The sequence below is a fragment of the Ambystoma mexicanum genome, chromosome 9 (assembly GCF_040938575.1).
Source record: "Ambystoma mexicanum isolate Mex_15411 chromosome 9, UKY_AmexF1_1, whole genome shotgun sequence".
Taxonomy (NCBI): domain Eukaryota; kingdom Metazoa; phylum Chordata; class Amphibia; order Caudata; family Ambystomatidae; genus Ambystoma; species Ambystoma mexicanum.
The window spans coordinates 1,268,430,719-1,268,450,246 of NC_090931.1; positions in this window are offsets into that span (position 1 = coordinate 1,268,430,719).

Genomic DNA, 19,528 nt, shown 5'->3' on the forward strand with positions numbered 1-19,528 from the left:
ACCACCCCAATCGCGACAGGGGAGGCGTCCGTTTCCACCACAAAAGGCAGTTTAGGATTTGGGTGCTTCAAGGTGGGGGCTGTGGTGAACTGTGTCTTGAGTTGTCTAAAGGCTCTATCAGCATCGGGTGACCATTTGAGGAGTTTGCACTTTCCCAGTAGTGAGGTGATGGGGTGAGCTATGTCTGAGAACCCAGGTATAAATTGCTGGTAGAAATTCGCAAACCCTAGGAAACTCTGCACTGTCTTTATTTAGTGGGTGTGGGCCAGTTTAGAATTGCCTCCAGCCTCCTATTATCCATCTGAATACCATGAGGGTTTAATATAAAGCCGAGAAACCCCACTGTTGTGACGTGGAAAAACACTTCTTTAATTTTGCATACAAATGGTGCTGGTGAAGTTTTTCAGGACTGCTGTCACGTGTTGTACATGTTCCTCTTCAGTGCAGAATAGATGAGTATATCGTCAATATAGACCATGGCACAAATGTCCAGTAGTTCTCGTAGCACATCTGTCATGAAGTACTCGAAGGCTGCCGGGGCGTTGCACAGGCCGAAGGGCATTACCATTTATTCGAACAACCCATATTTCGTACGGAAGGCCGTTTTCCATTCGTCCCCCTCTTTTATGCAGACTAAGTGGTATGCCCCACGTAAGTCTAATTTGGTGTATATTTTTGCGTCTTTAAACTGATCCAATAGTGTGGGAATCAGGGGCAAGGGGTATCTGTTCTTCACCGTAATCTTGTTGAGCCCTCTGTACTCAATACACATCCGGAGGTCTCCTTCCTTCTTCGGTATGAAAAACAGCACCGAGGATGCAGGGGACTTGGATGGCTGGATGAACCCATTAGCAAGGTATTGATCTAGATATTCCCACAGGTGCTGATTTTCTTTTTCGCTGAGCGCACAGATACGGCTGCATTGGGGCTGTGTACCAGGTATCAGGTCAATCTGGCAATCGTATGGCCTGTGTGGTGGAAGGGTATAGGCGGATTCTTTACGGAATACATCTTCAAATTCTTGGTATCTGGGGGGGTAGCTGCCCTGACGTGCTAGGTGATGCCACTGCCCCCAATTTAAGCGCTCTATGGACTGGAGGCAGGTACGAAAAACATGTGTGCAAGCATTCTGACGGGAAGACCACGGCATGGGCCTTCCAATTATTGACAGGGTTATTAGGTTTTAACCAGGGCATGCAAGTATAAGCTGGAATTGCAGAGCAGTGATTAGATCAAAAGTCATACTCTCTCGGTGGCCATCTTTACACAGCATCTCCATATCTTCGGTGCACAATGATACAGGTCCCGATGTCAGCGGCGAGCCATCCACTGAAAAAATGTTGTCTATTCTTCCACTAGGTTGCCCCTGTAAGCCAATTCTATGAGCCACACCCATATCAATATACTTGCCGATGGCTCCACAATCAATGTACGCTTCCAGCGCATGCATTCAGTGAGGTTGTCCTGGTTTGATTAGGATGACTGGTACAGTAAGCTGTGAGACCGTAGTGAATTGACTTCTCTCGACAAGCCGATCCCTACTCTTGTCGAGTCCAGCAGTGTTCCGACAGCTGTACGGAATTCTCGGCATCGGTTGCTGCCCCCCCCCAGTGACTCTCACAGCCTCTTTCTTTGGTTTACTAGTACTGTCTTTCAAGAAGTGGCCCCCGTGCCACAATACAAGCACAACTGTTGCCAACGTCTTTCTCTTTCCTCCTTATAGTGGGGTACTCGCGCACTACCCAACTGCATGGGCTCTTGGATGTTCTCCGAGGGGCGCCCTTGTACTTCACACCGGCGCACATAAACTGGCAGAGTCTCTGCCTTGGTTCTGTCTGCCTTTCGCTCTTGCAGGCAGTGATTCAACTGGATCACTAAATTGATGTAGTCTGTGCAGCGTTCAGGTGGGTTGACCACTTGCACCAGGACGTCTTTCAGTTCTCCTAGAACAGGGTAGTCCTTTTTTCCTCGGGCCAATTTGTTTTGGCCACAAGTCGATTAAAGGCTGTGACATAGACCAACAGGTCTTGTGACCTCGCCGTAGAGCCAGTAGTTCTCCATCCAAAGCCACCCCATGATTCTTACGAGCAAACAGTGTGTCCAGTTCTTGCTGGAAGGTGCCAAAATTATGCAGGATGGGGTCATCTCTATTCACTAAGGGTACAGACCAATTGGCCACATGACCCCCCAAATAGGACAAAATGAAGACCACCTTGGTTTGGTCTGAGGGGAAGGCCCCTGGTCGGTACAAGAAGTGTAGCCTACACTGATTCATAAACATTGCGTACTCCTGGGGGTCTGCTAGGAATCGCTCTGGCGGGGCTAAAGGAACTGAATGTGGTGTGGTAACTTGGATATGGGACACCCTCTCTGCACCCTTGTCAGTGGGACCTGGGAGAGGAACCTGTCCAGCTTGAGAGACTAACAACCGCTTAGCCAAGTCTTCTGTTTTCTCCCGATTAACTACCATCTCTCTTTTAATTGCGGTTGTGTCAGAGTGGGCTGCATGCACCTCAGCCCGCAATTCCCCCAAAAGGGTGGACAGCTGATCCACCCCAAGATCCATGCTACTTGGGCAGGGCTTATGATGTGGGCTTAGCGTTTTGTCACGCTTACCTCTGGTGACCTGCAGGAGTGCCTGGTCCGGTCTGTAATGCAGAGTAGCCCCCTTACTGGTGACCTTTGCTTGGACGTTTATCCCAGCCACACCTTCCTCCACCGGCCGACTGGGGATTAACCTCCAAGGGACCATGAGGTTGGGATTGGCCTGGGTGATTTCGAGGCTTCTGGGTTGTGGTGTTCTGGGGGGTATTAGATTAACCTGGAGATGAACACAGGGTAAGTCTACTGCATATTACCAGGATCCCCCCATTTGCTCCTCTCCCCAGGACGTGGCTGACTGGAGCGCGTGTGCACGGCTCACCTTATTTGTAGCGATCATGGTTCCAGGCATCTGGGGCGTATCGATCACCAGTTACTTCACTGAAGACGCATGGTCAGACAACTGCATCACACAGGATATGGTGGCAAACAGGTAAGTCTATTTGTGGCACGATGAACTGGAACAGGAGTTTGTTTTCCATGATTGTTGGCTTGCCTTTAACTGTCTTTTGTCCTTTGCCCCAACCAGGAGCAGAGCAGCTAACAGAGGAGCCGAAGTGGTGAGCCGGAGGAGAACTCTTTTCAAGACACAGGTGAGTTCTCGAGGAGGCGGGTAGGGCGAGGGTAGGAGCAGGATGCAGAGTCTCACCCAGTTGCTTGCTTTTCCAGGTTCTCGGACACTGCGGCTGAGGCAGGCTTCGAAGGCAAGAGCAAGAACCAAAAGTTCAAAGCAGACATGTGACGAAGAACCAAAAGTCCACAGATGAATTGCTGTAACCGGGTTGCTGAAGGCTGCGGAAGAGCACTGAAGACCAGGACGGCAACAGAAGGGATACTGAAGGATGCTGCATGCCAAAACGGTAAGTGTAGAGATGCAGAAGGATGCTGACAACAGGAGTGGTAAGCAGAACACTACTCTTGCTAGGAGCAGACGAAACGCTAAGCACAGGGTGTGGTCTGGGGAGTGGTGTTATAGCCCTGAGCCACACCCTGTCAAGGCTAGATGCGCAAGGGCGTTGGTTTCTCGCGCATGCTAGGTGTTTCTTTGCATGTGCTGGGCTCGCACGTGCTCAAAGACCCTTGGCTCATGCCGGGCGTTGCTTCCTCTGTGATAGGCTCTTCCTTAAATGCTGCAGCGGTGTCACGCCTCCCCACACGCTCGCGCCAGCCAGCCATCATACCTGCCCACCGTCTCCCTACCTTATTAGAAGAGGGGCCTCCCCTCCTCCTGACCAGCCAGCCCCGGGCCCACAATGGGATCGTGACAGCCGTGGTCTCTGGCAGTATTCGGCGAGCATAGGAAGCGGACCCTGCTCTGAAGCTTTTCACTAAAGGGTAAGAGATGCTGACTTCCCTACTTTTCTAGATCTTCAAACGGAGATCCTTCGACTGCCTAGGGACAATCTCACGCCACCAAACTGACAGCTTATTAGACTATGAATAGGGTGACTGCGGGGTTGATCTTCTTCCCTTTGAGCCGAGCCCACGGTGTTGAAAGAAAGCCGACATATAACGTCTTTCTATTGGACAATAAGCTACGTGCAGCACACCCATCAAGCTTTTCCTGTAGAACTTGTTCAAATGTCTAAATTACGTAATGGAAAATTGATAATTGCAGAAAAAGGTTGCGCAGTGCTACGAGCTCATAAGTAGTCTGAAAGGCTGAACAAAGATTTGCCGCCCCAAATGAAAGGGCTCCCTTGGACTTAAATGCTGCTCCAATTGAAGTGGAAGCTAATGTCAACGGATGCCAAAGTGAAACCACTATGCCACTTGAAGCAGATAAGGCAGCTAAAGGACGAACATATAGTGCCACGGTCTATAACCCAACCAGCACTTCTAATCTGTACTCCGAGGTCTTAGGGAACAGGCATGCTCCAAAGGGGAGGACCTGGCCCAGAGCAAGTGGAGAAAAGGAGAAGCTGTACTAGCTTTGGAAAAAGGTCATATAAATTTAGCAAACCCTAATCCCATGCCCATTGAGAATAATGCGATTGTGGGATCAGGCTGCCACCCACATGCTCCAACTACAGAGTTATAGGAAAACAGCAATACAAAAACCTCTCTTCTTTAAACAACAAAAGCATGAGTGTGTTGGACCAATCTTTTGAGAGAATTTGCAATGACATGGATGGTATTGTGGAGCATTCTCATCAAACCTGCTACAAAGGTACTCTCCACTACCACCCAGAACATAGAAAGTCCGGGAGTGGTCAGGAACAAGATCTGAGCCCCCTAAACAGCTAGATAATCGACCACCAGAACACATGGAGTATGAGACAAGCCCAGAAACGACCACTAAATGACAGCTGTTTCACTCACAAGAGCATTACTCCACGGTAGGACTCTAACATTATGGCACAGATGGAAATATTAGGCCCAGCCTTAATCTCGGCACACCATTTACTGTTGGAAACTCTGCTGAGGCTATATGATAATGTTAAAGGATAGTTCCGGGACTTTTTTTTTATTGTCCCTACGGGTCGGCCATGTGTTTGTAAGCATAAATCGGTAGATCGTAGGAAACTTTCCTATGGACCTTACCCGACTTTTCGCCCATTATCGCACTCGAAATCAGCCTCCATTTTGTGATAATCCTATCATTCCGCCGCATCGACCTGGCTCACCTGCCTTTGCGGCACTAAATCAAATCCCCCGCCCCTGAGCCTGACATCAGCAGATGCGTACTGCCCATTTCAAGCACGTCTCGTGTCAACAATCGCTGCGCCTCAGCTATTGACGTGTTGCCATGGAAATGGCAGGACGCCTCTTTCCCCAATAAGTATAAACAGACCGTTTCACAACATACAGCAGCAGATTTTCGATTCCATTCCTCTCTCTGTGTTACTTTGAGTATTCTGTGACTCGTTTCAGTGCTCTGGTCAGCTACCTTCGCCGCTTGTAGCCCGTGTGAACACCTGTACCATCTCTGTAAATTATTTTACTATCTTTACCGCACAATGGCCACAATAATGCCGTATATGTACGAGCCCGAGTACACTGAGGAGGAACTACTGGAAAGGCAAGCACGCGAAAACGATTGGGATTCGGACGGCAGTTGGGAGGACCAGTCAACGGATGAAGAGCCTGGACCATGTCGCATGGACGGCGTCTCCACCTGGTGCACGTGCAATCGGTGCGAGCTAATGCCAACTGAGGAGGAGAACTGCTGCTGCCGTGAAAATTCCGGGTGCTTGGCCTACATTTCGGAAAGCGAGCAAAGTCTGCAGGAAGGCGAGCAAAGTCCGCAATGCATCACCGAGCTGCCAGAGTTCAGGGAAGCCTGCCTCTCACGGACAGTGTTGAGGATGATGATGGTGCTTATGCACGAACTTCGTGGCACTGTTCGTCCGCGTAATCCGAGTAACGAGTAAGTATACTCTGTTTGTGATGTCAGTGATGCCACCACTATTTCATGGTCGTCTCCCACATATAAAATTACATTTACATATCATTCGAACGCATGTAAATTGGTTCCATATAGTGCATTTTCTAGATATAATTTTTTTCTAAGAAAAATGACATGTGTTACCTGAATCGACATTGATAAGAAAGTTTGGTCAGTTTAATACAGTTTACATCTTTTTTTTTCACAGGTGGTACAGGCTGGTGGCCTATCGTTGCTTCACTTGGTGGCTTCACGGGAGGCTCGGACACCGCGTTCGGAGAGTAATACCTGCCTGTGCGGTACTTGCCATTAGACAACATTTCCCCAGTGACAGTGGACAATACCGCGGATTTTCCCTCGATGTGCTGCAACCTCAACTTTACAATGTGTAATGTTTATTATTTATGTTTAATTAAAATCTAAAATAAAGCCCAACATATATTTTAACAATGGTTGTTTTGATTTTTTAAATGAATCTAGTGTGTCTCCGTTGAATAGCCTTCCAGTGCCTTGTCTTGTCACACCACATGTCTCCGGCCAGCATCCTCCCTCACGCTGGCCGCACACCTTCAATCCACATAACCGTTGAACCCATATATGCAGCAGTCATACATATATTATTTTGTGGGTTGGCATCAAGCGTTGGCAATAAAAAGCTGTTGGATTTTATTGATACAAAACATGGTTATAGGTAAATAATAAATATGGTTGATCATAATAAATCCTCTTTTTGGGCACCGGGTACAGAGATGACCGCCATATATTCTCCTGGGAGGGTGAGGTATTTATAAACTCACCCCCCTGCCTTCCATGTAGTAGATCCTGCAGCCATCCTCTTACATTCAGTTAGATGGCCTCTCCTTGGTGAGGCCCTGCGGCAAACGGGTCTTGTCTGCACGACCACCGCCCCAATCCACCCCCCGCCCTATCAAAGGCAGTTCGCACCGGGGTACTTGCGCTGCTGGCAAGTGGAGCTGTCAGGGAGCGATAAAGGCCAAGAGGTGCCAAAGACCATGTACACTTCAAAGTGGTCTATAGAGCATGGGTTGTTGTTCCCATGTCTACCTCCAGACCCCGTGTCTCCTGCCAAGCATCCCCCTCACGATGGACGCCCCCCTGCAATCCACATAAGTGTGTCTCCATTCACAAGTCTTCCTGTGTCTTGTCTGCACGACCACCGCCCCGATCCACCCCCCGCCCTATCAAAGGCAGTTCGCACCAGGGTACTTGCGCTGCTGGCAAGTGGAGCTGTCAGGGAGCGATAAAGGCCAAGAGGTGCCAAAGACCATGTACACTTCAAAGTGGTCTATAGAGCATGGGTTGTTGTTCCCATGTCTACCTCCAGACCCCGTGTCTCCTGCCAAGCATCCCCCTCACGATGGACGCCCCCTGCAATCCGCATAATGCCACGACATATACACGTCATTCATTCACAAACACACCCCTGTTTCGAATTCTTTATAACCCACTTCATATTTCTAATGAGAACTTCTTTGCGCTTTGCTAGTCAACCCGTGAAGGTGCTGGTTATCTGCTCTTCGTCTCTGTGAACTTCCGTGACCACTTTGAGCAAACTCGTCAGTTTGCAACCTGTGAACTGCTCCCTGTTCTACGACAAGAAACTACTCTGATCCCTGCATCTAACTGTTTGTTCGTCAAGGTAAGTCCATGTACCATAATCATTTTGCGTCCAATTTTTTAATTTATATCTATTTGCTAGTAGTCATCAAATTGCATCCATGTTTTCTTTTCGTTCACGACAGTACATGCAAGGAACTAGTCACATGTTCTGAGTTTAGTCAAATTACTTTTTCTATTTTTTGAAAGTTATTGAAATACTTATCCGCATGTGAATAACGTGTATAGTTCCAAGAACCAAAACGGACCTTGCATTTAACCTTTTATGTGTCATTTAATGTTTTAACACATTGGTATTCATAGAGAATTGTTGATCTTTACTTTTCAGAACTTTCCATAATGCCTGCCTGTTCCATTGGCGGTTGCCCTTCGAAGACCCATAACAAATCTGAAGATACCATAATGCATGTTTTCCCTAAGACAATAGATCAGATAAGAGAATGGGTCCGATATTGCGGATATCCAGCCTCTGAGCTAGAAAGTAGAGTCCTAGAAGTCTTTGCGGACAAGAGGGGTGATCGATACCGCATCTGCAGCAGGCACTTTAGCCCAGACATGTACTCCACATCATTGCTAATAAAGAAGAAAACACCGCGAGCGAGGCGAAAATTGCTCTCAACCGCTATTCCCACTCTATTCGTCCACATCCCTCCACTGGTGAGTCAAGTTTACGTATTTGTCTCTCGGCCTTGCGGTAGTGTGTAGCATTAGCTAACAATAATTTCCCCATTTATGTATCCACTCAATATGAAGGCGGAAGATTCTCCATCCGTGTCGTTATTGCAGTCATCAGCCACTTCAAGCGCCTATCGGGTAATCTTACTTAGCTATTCTGACACAGACTTGTTTTAGGCATGTAAATCAATAGTTTTAATTGATCGTGTAATTATTTTACCTAATGGTACACCACAGTACTCGTCCTCTAGTCTTTGTTTTCAGTTATAATTATTGTTATCCAAAATAATGCAAGTACTGTCTTTCAGGGAGATGCTGAGGAGTCCAACGCATTGACGACAACCGTAGATGTCACTCAGATGCTCGAGGTACGTTTCCGGACAGTTCCATCGATGGAGATCATCAGATCTTGCATTCTATTCTTGTAGCGTGATTGTTACACACAATGTTTCTTTCGTTTTTAGCCATTGGTATGTCCTTCTGTCGTCGCCCTCCTATGTGTCTTCTTTTTTCAATATTGTGTTCATTACTAATGAAAGTCCTATGTTTCAGGGAGTCGATGGAGCATTAGTCCAAGAAGAAGGGGGAGCATGCAGTTACGGGTCGGCGCAACAGCTTGCAGAAGTGTGCACCGCAGTTACAGCGTCCCTTGATGTTCTTATGCATTTCGAGGAATGGATACTGACAGATCAATCATGCGAGATCAAATGACGTGATTACATCCGCTATACTTCCTTCTTTATTAACGCAAGTACTATGTTTCAGGGAGCTGACGGAGCTTCTTCAACAAGAACATCACCCCTAGTAGTTGATGCAGATCTCTGGGTGGTGACACTTCCAACGATGGAGCAAATCGAATCATATTTAGATATCCATTATTTATTTTAGACAACTGATCATTTGTGCAGGTCTATTTAGATGAGCCGTTGACGCCTGCAGAAAGTTTATGTTCTTTTAAACAAAATAGAAAACCATACTAATGCAATTACTGTGTTTCAGGGAGTTGCTGAAGCGTCATCTTCAATAATATCATCAATGGAAGTCTATGCGGAGCCCGAGGTATGGATCTTGACAGTTCAATCTAACTAGATCAACAATGCGTGAACTATTGTCGTTTGAATGTTCTACACAATGCGTTCATTCGTGTTTTGCTATTGAGATGTACGTATGGGTATTGGTCCCCAAGTACATTTTGTGTTTTCAATATTATTATACATACTAATGAAAGTTCTATGTTTCAGGGAGTCGATGGAGCCTCAGTGAGTGATGGATGTGCTTATCATGAAAATATAGTCGTTGCAGCGCGAGAGGAAGTGGAGACATGCACACACGAGTCGGAGCAACAGCGTCCAGATGTTGAAGTTCGAGGCAAGAAAGTTTCAAAGAAAAGAAAGCAAAAGAAGGTTAGTGTCCTGTTCACTATATTATGTTGTCTTTCACTGTCAATAGTTCAATACTGTAAGTTGTGTTTAAACTGAACATCCCTTTTCTAATCTGTCCTCTAGTTGCGAGTGGGTGTAAGAACTAGATCTACACAGACAGTGAAGCGAACGAGAGATGTTGCTTGTCAAACCTTTTGGCAGGGACTTGAGACTGGAGATGCATCGTGCCAATGGGAAGAATATGAAGTGATTGACAACGGAGCTATACCACCACCAGCCATTGATAGTGAATGTCCTCCTGGTAGTTTGGATGCAGTCGGAGATCAATTCACAGAATCCACACCCGCAAAAAATAAGAGCGCGCGAAAGTTGAAGACATTGTTTTTTTCTCCCATCTCCGGACAAGGAACAGATGTTGCAATGGAAGAGAATGAAGTGGACGACAATGAAACACCATCAATATCACTCAGCATAGCGGAAGACGATATCAGAGATTGTACCTTTCATGCGAGTGACATGTCCTCAACGTTACAGGCCGAACCAGCTGGGATGCAGAGTGACAGTATAAGGAAAGAGGCCAAATTCATTGTATTCGATAGCTGTTTGATGGATATTATTATGATGATGAAATGTGGGCATTGGGTTGGTGGGGAAGTATGTGGGGAGCCATTGATTAATGTGACTCGTGCAATTCGAGGCACTAACCTTAAAATACATGCCACCTGTACACAATATCATCCGTTCGCATGGTCTGCACAACCCATGCTGGGGCAACTGCCAGCAGGCAATCTACTTTGTGCAGCGGCCGCACTTTTTAGTGGTTCAAGTTTTAAAAAGTTACAGTATTTCTTTCAGTTTGTGGGAATCCATTTCATTGCGAAAAGTCAGTTCTACAAATACCAAACCGATTATCTATTTCCAGCCATCAGCGAAGCTTGGAGAATGGAAAAAATGTCAATGGAAAGTACATTCGCGGGCAAACGCTTCAGGCTAGCCGGTGATGGACAGTGCGACAGCCCAGGATTTTCAGCCAAGTACTGCACCTACCACTTTCAGGACATGGAAAGTAAGAAAATTGTGAGTTCGGTGGTCGTGCAGGTGTCACAAAGTACATCCTCAGTGGCCATGGAGAAAGTTGGCTTTGTAGCATCATTGCAAGAACTACAATCGCGGGGAATGGTGATCGACCTGATAGCCACGGACAGACACGTTTCAATTGCCAAGACAATGAGAGAAGAGTACAAAAATATAAATCACCAATTTGACGTTTGGCATCTTGCAAAATCAATCAATAAAAAATTGTCGGCTGCAGGTAAAAAAAAAGAATTGCAAGGTATTTCACAGTGGTCCAAGTCAATCAGCAACCATCTTTGGTGGAGCTCAAAAACATGTGAAGGGTCGTTGGAAATTCTACTGGAAAAATGGCGGTCAGTAATGTTGCACTGTAGCAACGTACATCGATGGTCGACAAATGAACATTTCCACAAATGTGAACATGGCCATTTGTCCACAGAGGAGGCACGGAAGAAGAAGTGGTTGATTCCTTCATCACCCACTCACAAAGCCATTGAAAAGATTGTATTTGATAAAACTATAACAAAAGCTTTGAGGGGACTCACGGAATTCTGCCACACAGGAGATTTGGAGGTGTTCCACAATATGTGCCTCAAGTACAGGCCCAAAAGATTGCATTTTGGCATGGAAGGCATGATAAATCGGACTCTTTTAGCGGTCTTGGCACATAACCATAATGTTGGCCGTCAACAAAGTAGGACGACCGGAACTTTAGGGACGCTTCGCTACAATAAGGCCTTCACTAAAAGAAGTAAACAATGGGTGATCAAACCAGTGTTTGAGGATATGCAATATGAGTTTATTGAGAGACTTATCGTAGATGTCCTCGATAGGCACATACATGGAGTGGTGAACGAACCTATGCAGGGGACAACTGCATTGCCACCCAACATTGCCTCTGTTCCATGTCCACCTAAAGCAGAGCTCATTGAGAAATACACATCACGGTTTAAATGATTGTAATTTGATTGTCTGTTCTCTCGAGTCTCCTCATGTTGCAGGCCCATTGCAATTAAACCAAACAGTAATATAAATCATTTTTACAAAAATTATAGAATGTTTCCGTATTACAAACACATGGCCGACCCATAGGGACAATAAAAAAAAAGGCACGCAGACAAGATGTCCCTAAAACTAACTGCAGCTAACTAGAAATGTGTGCTCGCTCAAAGTGAAGGTCAGCTGCTTTGATGTTTTGCTCGGGTGGCGGAACGGCCCACGACCCAATATAAGGTTCTATTGTGATTTGACCTTGACAGGCCGGGACCATCCTGAAAGACTAAGAAAAGATAATGAATAAAATTTCAGAAACGAAACGATGAGCCACGTTCATTAGAAGAAGTAACGTCGGCAAAGAAGGAGTGGTGTTTCGGGTCTGCCCTACACAGAGACACAATGGAAAATGCAAATATAATGTAAGTAACTTTTGATGAGTTTATACCGCAATTTCATTACTATACAGTGGCTTTAAAGACGGGTTCAGTTGTACTTGTTCGTTCTATGTGGCATATTGTTTTCTACCGCGCACTATCTTGAGGAGAAACATCTGCTTTTACTGAAGCACCTCAAAACCTTCCTCTTTGCTTCTGCTTTCTCTCTCCCTCTCCCCTGCTACAACTGGTCCACTGTCTGCGACCTCAGTCCTGGGCCCTTCCACTCTCCACCTGCACTGCCTCCCTGTCAACCCCTGCACTGGGGGACTGTCTCAGTATCCTACAGCCCCCCCTTCCCAGCACTTGTTCTGCACTTACCTTGCACTTGCCACCAGCTGGCCCTATTTATTTATTATTTTATGCTACTTACCTTGTACTCCACTCCCCCCCCCCCTCCATGCCTCGCCACGCCTTTAAACACTTGTGTACACCCAGTAGCGCTGTCCTCGCTATGAAATGAATAATTTTAATAAGGATCTGATGGTGAGACTAATTTCATTTTTTATGTTTTTAGGTACATCATTCACTACTGTCTGTGTCACGAGTACCAGACACCGGCGGACGGCTTCTACAGCCGCCAGTTGCTTCTCCGCGTGAACAACGTTACCACCCTGACCATTTTATGGGACGATCGCCAAGTACAAGTATGCCCTTACGCGGTACTAACGGTTAGATGCAACATACCTACCGTTGTGGTGGCCTAGTGCCTCGTTGTTGGAACAGCCATGCGATTATCAGTGCGACCGAAGAGCTTATTTTTATCGTAAACCAACACCCTGTGTACTGCACACGAACATCGCTTCCCTCAAGACGAACTAATTTGGATCGAGAGCAAAGAAAAATGCAAATCGCTGAATATTCTCTAAACATTTGATGTCCAATAAACGTACTTTGCCAAATGTACAATCTTGCCGTTTGCTTTTAAACCACGGTTTCACATTCCGAATTGTGGCGCTGTATTGTGAGATGCTCTAAGACCCTGTGTACAGCAAAGGACCATCGCGTTCCTCAATACGAACTTTTTGGAACGTGAGCAAATAAAAATGCAAATCGCTGAATATTCTCTAAACATTTGATGTCAAATAAATGTACTTTACCACATTTACAATCTTGCGGTTTGATTTCAAAGTACAGTTTCATATTCCGAATTGTGGCGCGCTGTATTGTGAGCTGATCTGTGTTGATTTCCGGGGTCTGTGTGGAGTCGCGTAGAAGACGCCTGGGCGCGTTTGCCTACGCAGCTCAGTCACGTCACGGATAGAGGCGGGGAATATGAATGTTTTGATAAAGTCTGTTTCAGGGGCGGGGGATTTGATTTAGTGCCGCAAAGGCAGGTGAGCCAGGTCGATGCGGCGATTTGATAGGATTATCACAAAATGGAGGCTGATTTCGAGTGCGATAATGGGCGAAAAGTCGGGTAAGGTCCATAGGAAAGTTTCCTACGATCTACCGATTTATGCTTACAAACACATGGCCGACCCGTAGGGACAATAAAAAAAAAGTCCCGGAACTATCCTTTAAAGAGGTGGTGCAAGAAAATGCCCTCAAGTTAAATTCTTCGGACTAGGGGTTGAGCATACTGCTGGCTACAAAGGCAGAAACCAGATGCCACTGCAAGATGGGGGGGTCCTGTTCATAGGTCTGCTGTAAAGGCTAAGGAAATGGTCCCAAGAAGGGCAGAAACCCAACAAGAGGTGGAATGGATGAAACTATGGGATGGTCAGGCGGAGTCACAAGATACTGTAAAATCAACTGGTGAATCTCCAGACAGCCCTACACCGCTATTTGAACTATGTCTCAGGGAAAAAAGGAAACCCTGATGGATGTACCTAGTTTGGTGGACGTAGGGGAGGTACGCACCATCACTGATTCAGTAGAAGAGGAAAGTGGTTGAAAGGGCTGGATAAGAGTGAACAGACTAAAAAGAAAAGACAAACCCCAAAAGATGAAAAAGACCACAAATCTTCCAGCCCTAAATGGCAATAAACAAAATAACTCTAAGCATTTCTTTAATACTCTTTCAGAAGAGGAGATAGACCAAAGTGACCCAGTTCAAAACTCGCGGGTGACTAACCTAGGAAATAAGGGAGTTGCTACCAAGACAACAATGAAGAAAAAGCAATCCAAAATAACGGTATTCTAAGAGAACCCTGACATACTTAACATAGATTCAAGCCCCCACAGAATGCCACTACCCTGAACAACAGAGAAAATTTGCCTGAACCTCCACTCATGCCAATGAGTCTGGCTGCTACCCTGTCAGTGGAGCCTAACCTTGACCGGGCAGTTTCTGCCTCCATATGCCAACCCTTGCAGAAGCTGGGCCCCATCTTGTAACAACCAGAACGTGAGAACTTTCAGTGAACAATAACAAGTTGGCAAATTGATCCATTAATATGCAGCCAACTGCAAATCAACAGGAGTCAAATGATCAAAGGATCAGATGACATCTAAAGGGTAGCCTTCTGGGAAAAGGTGCAGAGAAGTCAGCATGCTATTATGCCTCTAACATGATATGACAAATTGTGTGGAACAACCGAGAAGCCCTCAAAACCCTTGGCTATCAGCTGGGTCAATTACAAACACAGTAGGATGTTGGGGCTTTTCTGACCCCCACACCAACAGCACAAGATCTGGCAATTGTTACATGATATATGATATGATATGGCATTTGTAACGCGCCTATAGTGTTTCAAGGCACGACGAGGCAGGGGAGTCTGGGAGTTCAGCAGAGGCAAGGATGGATTTGGAAGATTGGTCCTGGCTTGAAGCTGTAATTGAGATGTTTAAGAAAACAAAAACTAAGCAGGTGCGTCTTTGAGGGTGGCCCCCTGAAAGTAATGTCTTGGAATATGTGCTGCTTCCATAAATTAAACGGCCACTCCGGAACGGACCTGAAGTCGGCTAGTGTGATCCTACTACAAAAGACCATGGCCTTAACCACCTTTGAGTTGGAAGGTTACCACACTTAGTGCAACCAGCAGAGGGCCAAAGGGTCAACCTACAGGTGGTCTCTCAATTGCCATTGATCTGAACTGTGACTGTTCCCACTTTGAGATAGAGATTAGGTCAAAAGATCTGATGGCCATTAACATCTATCTACATGACTAAAAGCAAACTTGAATGTATACTGGAATCAAGCAAATACCCAACTTTCGGACTTACATTTGGAACTCGATGTCCTGTTTACAGAATGGCTAGGGAGGGGCAAAAACAAGTTCATCATTGTGGCAGGGGACCTAAATGCAACCTGTGTTCAATTACGACCTGAAGGAGGGCCTCCCTCCACTGGTAAAACCAGCTTTCAACCCATACAGCAGGGAGTGTATGGGGCAAATATCTAGCAACATGGGACCTTCAGGTTTACTTGCCAGGGGAACAATCTTTAAATGGGTTCCACACATGGTGTAGAGGGACTAGGAGATCTTGGATTGATTACTTTTATGTGTCCACTGACATGGGCTGCATATGTGATCCCCTGGCCAGGGGGATGCCCTTGGCAGTGACCACTTCCCTTTAACCTTACTACGCGTTTACCAAAATCCATTTATCATCTGGAATATGGTGCAGCATTTATTACACCAGTGGGGGGTAGGCTGTCGGTAAAATTGAATGCTAAGGTATGTAGAACCTTTACGGCCACATGGGAACATGAGATGACAAGGATGGAACTGGTGGGAGATAGGATAAATGTTAATAAATATAACCAAAGATTATTAGAATATAAGAAGCTTCTCGCCACTAGAGGTTAAAAGCTGGGAACTAAAGCATGCAATCATGTCTACGACACAATAGTTAGGGATATGAAGCAGGCCAAGAGAAAGGCAATTAAAGCCACTCCTAAAAATACAACCAGTATGCCTGCATATCAACAGGCAAAGAGGCAGATCTTATTGGAGTATCATCACACCATAAAATCTCTCAGCCGTGAAAGACACATTAGAGAAAGCCACAAGGTTATTAGGACCCTCATTCAAAACGACAGTGTTAACTTCTGGAGAATGATGGGGGAGTCACCAAAGGGCTGCAGGATCTTATCGGGTGCGACATCAAGGCACAAGAATGGGTGAACTATGTCACCAAAAAATATTCTCTGCCCAAACATGATGGAGACCAGTTAAATTTAGACAATGCAGGAAGGGAACAGACTGATCTTGGCTGGTAGATGAAAGTCTTATGGGCCATTGGTACAATAACACCGTTGAGGGCTCCCAGCCCTGACCATCTTCCTCTGGTGTTAATTAAAAGTAAGACAGAGGCATGGGTCATCCCCTATGGGACTTATTCAAACATGTCAATTTAATACTAAAGTCCCTCAAATGTGAAACAAATCTCTCATCATTCCAATCTTTAAGCAGGGAGACAAGAGGGACCCTAAAAATGTCAGACCATAGCCCTCTGATACTCCTATAGTAACATATTTGGAACCCTGTTCTTGAGGGACCTCAAGGCACAGATGACTTTATGAAACATGCTAGCACAATACCAGATAGGATTTCACGCAGGAATGGGGACCTCCCTAAAAGCCCTGACCATGTCACACTTGCTAGCGGCTGTAAAAAGTTGAACGGTGGGCAAAGTCTATATGGAATCGATAGATAGGTCGAATGCCTTTGATACTGTAAGTAGATAAAGGCTGTGGAAGAAGCTTCTAGCAGTGAATATGCCAACCAGATTGATACAACTCCTGACATTACTACATACTGACACCACATTAAGGGGCAGGCTGAGCAGGGAAGGGCCACAACAGACCCAATAGCTACTTAAGTTGGTTTGCAGCAGGGCTGCGTCGTGGCGCCAACCCTGTTCAATCTCTACATGGCCGACCTTAAAGGATAGTTCCGGGACTTTTTTTTTATTGTTCCTATGGTTCGGCCATGTGTTTTTAAGCATAAATCGGTAGATCGTAGAAAACTTTCCTATGGACCTTACCCGACTTTTCGTCCATTAACGCACTCGAAAACATCCGCCATTTTATGATAATCCTATCATTTCCCCCCATCGCCCTGGCTCACATGCTTTTGCGGCACTAAATCAAATCCCCCGCCCCTGAGCCTGACATCAGCAGACGCGTACCGCCCATTTCCCGTTTCGTGTCAACAATCGCTGCGCCTCAGCTAATGAAGTGTCGCCATGGAAATGGCAGGACGCCTCTTTCCTCAATAAGTATAAACACACCGTTTCACAACACACAGCAGCAGATTTTCGAATCCATTCCTCTCTCTGTGTTACTTTGAGTATTCTGTGACTCGTTTCTGTGCTCTGGTCAGCTACCTTCGTTGATTGTAGCCCGTGTGAACAGATACCAGTACCACCGCTATAAATTATTTTACTTTCTTTACCACACAATGGCTACAATAATGCCGTATATGTACGAGCCCGAGTACACCGAGGAAGAACTACTGGAAAGGCAAGCACGCGAAAACGATGGGGATTCGGACGGCAGTTGGGAGGACCAGTCAACGGATGAAGAGCCTGGACCATGTCGCATGGACGGCATCTCCACCTGGTGCACGTCCAATCGGTGCGAGCTAATGCCAACTGAGGAGGAGAACTGCTGCTGCCGTGAAAATTCCGGGTGCTTGGCCTACATTTCGGAAGGCGAGCCAAGTCCGCAATGCATCACCGAGCTGCCAGAGTTCAGGGAAGCCTGCCTCTCATGGACCGTGTTGAGGATGATGATGGTGCTTATGCACGAACTTTGCGGCACTGTTCGTCCGCGTAATCCGAGTAACGAGTAAGTATACTCTGGTTGTGATGTCAGTGATGCCACTACTATGTCATGGTCGTCTCCCACATATAAAATTACATCTACATATCATTCGAATGCATGTAAATTGGTTCCATATTGTGCATTTTCTAGATAGAATTTTTTTCAAAGCAGAATGACATTTTTTACCTGAATCGACAGTGATAAGAAAGTTTTGTCATTTTAATACAGTTTGCATCTTTCATTTTCACAGGTGGTACAGGCTGGTGGCCTATCGTTGCTTCACTTGGTGGCTTCACGGGAGGCTCGGACACCGCGTTCGGAGAGTAATACCTGCCTGTGCGGTACTTGCCATTAGACAACATTTCCCCAGCGACAGTGGACAATACCGCGGATTTTCCCTGGATGTGCTGCAACCGCAACTTTACAATGTGTAATGTTTATTATTTATGTTCAATTGAAATTAAGATCTAAAATAAAACCCAACATATATTTTAACAATGGTTGTTTTGATTTTTTAAATGAATCTAGTGTGTCTCCATTGAATAGTCTTCCTGTGCCTTGTCTTGTCACACCACATGTCTCTGGCCAGCATCCTCCCTCACGCTGGCCGCCCACCTTCAATCCACATAACCGTTGAACCCATATGCAGCAGACATACATATGTTATTTTGCGGGTTGGCATCAAGCCTCCCGGCCTTGCCTCCTCCCCCAAAAATACTTACCACACCACTTTGTTCAAGCGTTGGCAATAAAAGGAAGGCCGTTGGATTTTATTGATACAAAACATTGTTATAGGTAAATAATCAATATGGTTGATCATAATAAATCATCCTTTTGGGCACCGGGTACAGAGATGACCACCTCTGGCCCGTGCCGCCTTGCCACCACAGGCCAGCCTGCTGCTGACTAACTGCCTAGGCATCCAGGGTCTCCAGGGTGAACTGCACCCATATATTCTCCTGGGAGGGTGAGGTATTTATAAACTCACCCCCCTGCCTTCCATGTACTAGATCCTGCAGCCAGCCTCTTACATGCAGTTAGATGGCCTCTCCTTGGTGAGGCCCTGCGGCAAACGAGTCTTGTCTGCATGACCACCGCCCTAATCCACACCCCCCCGCCCTATCAAAGGCAGTTCGCACCGGGGTACTTGCGCTGCCAAGTGGAGCTGTCAGGGAGCGATAAAGGCCAAGAGGTGCCAAAGACCATGTACACTTCAAAGTGGTCTATAGAGCATGGGTTGTTGTTCCCATGTCTACCTCCAGACCCCGTGTCTCCTGCCAAGCATCCCCCTCACGATGGACGCCCCCCTGCAATCCACATAAGTGTGTCTCCTGTAAGAGGATTCAATTCAACACTACAGCTAAGTCAACGCCTAGTCTATAATACTGAATGAAAACCCTTATTGATATATCTTTATGTCCAGTTCATGCGTTCTGGATGACTACCCCTATATAACACCCCTCTCTTGGAATCCCCCTGACCCCACTGAGCCAAGAAGTAGTTCTGTTTTGCAAGTTTAAAAGGTTTATTTGATAATTTAAAATATATATATATCACACTTTATAATAAATTAATAATTGAATAGCACACTTCATCTGATATGATAAAGATCAACAACGGAGAA